General features: G+C 54.0%; 1 pseudogene, besides 1 other annotated feature; it reads left to right on the plus strand.

The window, feature by feature from the left end:
* Positions 1–5,437: a sequence feature (areas not merged during assembly with more than two copies in the genome that could not be assigned to a particular haplotype).
* Tc00.1047053503871.10 lies at positions 1,852–4,059 on the plus strand (annotated as a pseudogene).

Genomic DNA, 5,437 nt, shown 5'->3' on the forward strand with positions numbered 1-5,437 from the left:
CGAGAGGCCGCAGGGCACGGCAGTTGCATTCATCCGTGGAAGTGCCACGGGGGAAGAAATGCTAGCCTTTCGGCGTCTGTCATCTCGCTGCCTTTTGACGCCATATTTGTTGAGTCCGTGGGTACTGTCTGGTGCTTTTGCCTTTTACTGGATGATTGGAACTGCTGAGATGTGGAGGGTATTTGCTGCACCCTCTTTCGGTATATTTGTCGCACGCCGTGTTCGAGGTCGGTTTTTGATTGCTGCATTGCATGGGGTGCTGCAAGGCGGTACTTTATGCCACGCGATTGTGTGGTGGATGCCATGCGGTGGAAATATTTGACGTCGTTGAGGTGCCCTTGGAGGGTGGGGGTGGCGATCCTCCGGCGCGGGTGATTATTGACAGGTTCACACGCCCCTTTGAACCTGCTGTCTCTTTGTTGTACGGACATGAATTGACCGCGGACATTGCAGAATATATTCAGGTTGCTGCAGTGCTCCATGCATTCAAGGTGTTGTCCTCCGCGCCGTTAAACTCGGCAGCTGTCCGACCGGTGTCTTTGAACAATTCGGGAGGAGGATCCGTTCAATTTGTTCCGCGGCTGAAGCCAATTCCTCCATTTCTGTCAGTTAGACACGCCCACAGAGTCAATTTGCTTTTTTCCCTTTAATGGGAGGAAAGGGTGATGACGAACCTCGAGAGACGGTGGCTTTTTTTGTTTCATCGCCGGAGATCAGTCAGCGGAGGTTGATGCATCAGCCCTTCCTGAGGGTTGGCGATACAAACTCCGTGGCTGAGACGATTTGGATGTAATTTCACAGGGGCAAAATCCGCGCTTTATTTCCGTGCTTATGCCGATGGAATGCAATGATTTGCCCATCTTGTGATGCCTCGTGTGTGCCATGACACTACATTGAGGAGAGAAGGAAGTGCTATTGTGCATGCTATTTTGTTAGACACCACGGCTCCTTTCAGGGGATGTGATTCGACTGTGTGGTGGGTCGGTTGAGGGGGAGGACGTGGATGGGCCGCGCTCACCCGACTGCTGCGCCTCATTTTTCTGAACGGTCTGAGCAAATTGCTGGTCCCCCTTTGCTTGCTTCACCGGGCCTGGCGACCCCTTGAGGAGGGGTGCGGCGGCGTGGACTGTCAGGCTGCTGAGGAGGCCGTGGCTGCGCGGGATGTCCTGCGGAATTTTTTGCGTTTTAGGACTACTGTAGAGAAGAGGACACTTCATGCCTCCTCCACGTCCACGAGAGTAAATGGAGGGATCGCGGTTGTGGGATCGCACTTCACGAGTGTCTGCGCTCGTTGATCGCGTCGACGGTGCGCTCTGTGTGTCCGCGACCACTGCCGAAGCATCCCGCCATTTTCCTTCCGGTGAACGGGAAAATCCACCGACACGCCGAGGGGGTGGTGGGGGATGTTGCAGCGAGGAACGCTTTAATAGAGGTCCTGCAATGAGGGAGCGCTGCTTGCAAGGATCCCACAGCACATGGGATTTTGCTTGCTCCTAATTTTTTTGTCTGTCTGTTGGTTGGTGCTGCTTGCCGGAGAGTGTATTGGCCTGTGCGCAAACGTCAATGTCTCTGCTTCTGTGTGCGGCCTCGCAGTGCTTGAGCCGTTGTGGACGGGGAGAGTAATTACTGTGGCGGTTACGACGACGCTGGTGTGTTAAACTGTGGATGGCGGCGCCACCCACTTTTCTGCCACGCCCTGTTTTGGTGCTTTTTGAATATTAATTTGATTTCTTGCACACAAGCACACTCAGGCTAGGAAGGAAGCTACGACCAAGCGCGTGTCGCTACTGTGAAATTCAGAGGCTTTGAAAGGACCAACAGCGCACACACCGCCCACACACACATATTTATATGTTCTCACGTGTTGCTGCAGTGAAGGCACCCCGCAAACACAACCGTCGCCGCTTGACCGGATCCAACGGAAGGAGGAAGGAAGGAAGAGAGGGTGAGCCGCAGAGGCCTAACATGTCCCGGCGTGTGTTTGCTTCCGCGGTACTGCTTTTCCTCGTCGTGATGGTGTGCTGCAACACCGTGCAGCCTGCTGTGGTGCCAAAGTCAGGGCGGGGATCTAAAAAGAGGAAATTGTTTGTGCCGCAGACGACGCTGGTGTAGCCGAAGGATGGGGTTGTTCCAGTTACGACGAGGGATTTGTTTGCTTCACACCCTCTCGTCAGTGCTGGTGGAGTAATTGCTGCTTTCGCCGAGGGTCACATGAATGCCGAATATCAAGGCGCTCCATTAAGTAAGTCCTTTTCTTCTGATGTGGTTGCGGGGTACATCGACTCTGCGTGGAATTGGTCCACTGTTGTTGGTGAGGTCAATAAAAGATGCATGGAGGGCACACACCGTGCTTGGTGCAGCGGAGGGAGAGGAGAGTTTGGGTGCTGTGCTCCGCCCCACAACAATCACGAAGGGCAACAGAGTGTTTCCTCTTGCGGGAGGCTCTGATGTGTCCTAAGAAGGTGGGTGTTGGAGGGAGGGCGGCTTGGAGCCGAAACTGGTTGTGGGTGAGGTCACGAATCCCACGGGTGGCAAGCAGAGTGGACGAATCGAATGGGGCGACCCCAAACCACTCCCGAAACTGATCTCTTCTGCTTCTCACAAGGGGAACGGACGGAGTTCATTGCTTCTGGTGGCTCAGGTGTTGTGATGGAGGATGGCACGCTTGTGTTTCCTCTGATGGCGGTGAATGAGGCAGAATACGTTTGCTCCATGATCATTTGCTTGACGGACAACGGCAGTGCCTGGGCGCTCTCTGAGTACATTTCCCCTGCGGAATGCCTTAACCCCCGCGTCACCGAGTGGGAGGGACCACTTCTCATGATTGTTGACTGCGAGAATGGCCAGAGGGTGTACGAGTCGCGTGACATGGGGACAGCGTGGACGGAGGCCATTGGGACACTCTCAGCCGTGTGGGTCAACGCACGATCGGGAGTCTCTCAGAAGGAAAGCCTGCGTGTGGATGCCCTCATCACCGCGACCATTGAGGGAAGGAAGGTCATGCTGTGCACTCAGAGAGGGCACGCCTCGGGGAAGAAAAGGGCCACTGCGTTCTGCCTTTGGGTCACGGACAACAACCGCACGTTTTCTGTTGGACCGGTTGGCATAGACAATGCTGCGGATTGGATGCTCGCCAGCACCCTGCTGTACTCGGATGGCAATTTGCATCTTTTACAACTGAGGGGCAACGGTGGGGGCAGTGCCATTTCAATTTCCCGCCTGACGGATGAACTGAGTACAATCAAGTCCGTCCTCAGTACTTGGGCGCAAAAGGACATTTTCTTCTCCAGCGTGTCTACACCCACGGCGGGTCTGGTGGCAGTTTTGTCCGATGCGGCCAGTGATGGCACGTGGAACGACGAGTACCTTTGCCTGAATGCGATGGTGGAGGAACGCAGTGAAGGACAACGATGGGTTTCAATTGACGGGACTTGAGTCCAGGGCAATATGGACTGTGAACACTCGGGGTGATGAAGTGCGTCATGTATCCTTGAGCCACGACTTCACACTTGTGGCGTTGGTGACCATCGAAGAGACTCCGAGCGGGAACACGCCTCTACTGACTGCGATGCTCGCGGACACTGAGTCCAATCATACCGTGGGACTGTCGTGCAGCCATCATAAGAAGTGGTACACGTCGATCGAAGGCACGACAACAACACAGAGGAGCACTTGGGAGCCGAGGAAAGAATACCGAGTGGCACTTATGCTGCAAGGCAACAAGGCCTCTGCGTACATTGATGGTGAGTCGCTGGGGGAGGAAGAGGTGCTGTTAACGGGCGAGAAGCCACCTGATGTCCTGAGGGTTCGCTTTGACGCGTGCGGCGGGCACGAATCCCACGTGACGGTGACGAACGTCTTTCTGTAGAGCCGCCCACTGAATTCCACTGCGATGCGTGCACTCAAGGACAGGGTTCCCGCTCCGACGAGGGAAGCGGCTCCAACACCACCCGAGAAGATTCGAGTAGTTGACAGCGTCAGAGAGCACGTTGCTGGGGATATTACAGAAGGGAAATGAATGGGCACAACGCCCCTGGACACGAATCCCACTACAAATAGTCACCTCGCAGGGTGTGGAGCTGCGTGAGTCCCGACGACCGCCTCGCCTCTCTCAACGACGTGAAATTGACACTGCGTGATTTAGGCGGCAACAACACCGTGCGCGTGTGCGTGTCTTGTGTGTTGCTGCTTCTTCTGGGATTGTATTTGGGTCGTGGCAGCCTTCTGAGCCACAGAGTGTGGATTTGTGGCTCCTCGCGGAGAATGCGTGCCGCATTGACCGCGCTTTTTTATGCCACCGTTTTTGTTAGTTTTACTGTTTGTTTATTTCGCTGATGTTTTTACTTTTTTACTTAGTTCAGCTGGAGTAATAAGTATTGTTGTTTTTTCTTTTCGTAATGTTCGGTTGCTGCACACTGTAATGAGTGAAGTGTTTCCCGCTCTTGTTTGCTTTTGTTTTCGCCCACACGTGTTGCCGGCCCTGCGGCTGTGGAGTCCCACGGACAGCACGAAATGAGGATTGGAAGAACAGGCCGGATGCCGCATGAAATGTGAAGAATTTTGTGTGGGCTGGTGGAACAGTGCAATCTTTTTTAATTATTTTAATTCCGCTTTTCCTTTTGTTGGTGCGGGCAATATGTATATTCACGAGCACACGGTTGGTCGTCTTGTGATGCTCCTTCCATGAAATAAAAGTACCGCCAAATCAATTTTTGTTTCATTTTTTTCTTTTAATTTTGGGAGTTATCCCGGACTCTCATCTTTTTTTTTTTCTTTTTTAATCCCTGCGGCTTGTTTCTGTAGTTACCGTATCTGCTGTCACTGTGTGTCTCTGTGTCCCTTTGAGTGTCCCTCTGCTGACTGTGCTGTTGAAATGCCCTTTATCTATTCTTTCTTCTTTCCTGTTAGAGGCAGTGATGGTCCGCGACGACGATTGTTTGTGCTCCCCATTGCGATGGCACGAGGGTGACTGGGCGCCCTGCCCCGGCCTGCTGAGTGCACTCGGAGGGGAGCGGATGGTGTGCGCCGTGCCTCACTGTGAGTGAGGAACACTAATCCGCCACAACCTGCTGTGGGGCGCCATGCCAATTTGTAAGGGCAGAGGGAAGTGAAGGACTGTGCTCTGTTCTTGGATGCGCTCCGTCCCACTTTCCCTGTGGTTGTGTGTGTGCGGTGCGCATAGATCTCTTTTGCGGTGCGACGTGGATGGCGTTGCTGCTGCATGTGTATTTATGCATGTGTTTTGCGGCGGACTTCTCTTTCTCTCCCATGGCACCGCCCTTGTGTGTGGGCGATTGGAGGGTGCGGGGAGGTGCGAGGAACTGAGCGTGGGTGGCTGACAACTACACCCCGCACTTTGGGGTCTTTCACACACACGTGGCTCCCCTCGGCAGCCTCTTGCAGAACCCAGGACGTGGATTGAGAGGATGGGAGTGTC

The sequence above is a fragment of the Trypanosoma cruzi genome, genomic scaffold (assembly GCF_000209065.1).
Source record: "Trypanosoma cruzi strain CL Brener 1047053516713 genomic scaffold, whole genome shotgun sequence".
NCBI lineage: Eukaryota > Euglenozoa > Kinetoplastea > Trypanosomatida > Trypanosomatidae > Trypanosoma > Trypanosoma cruzi.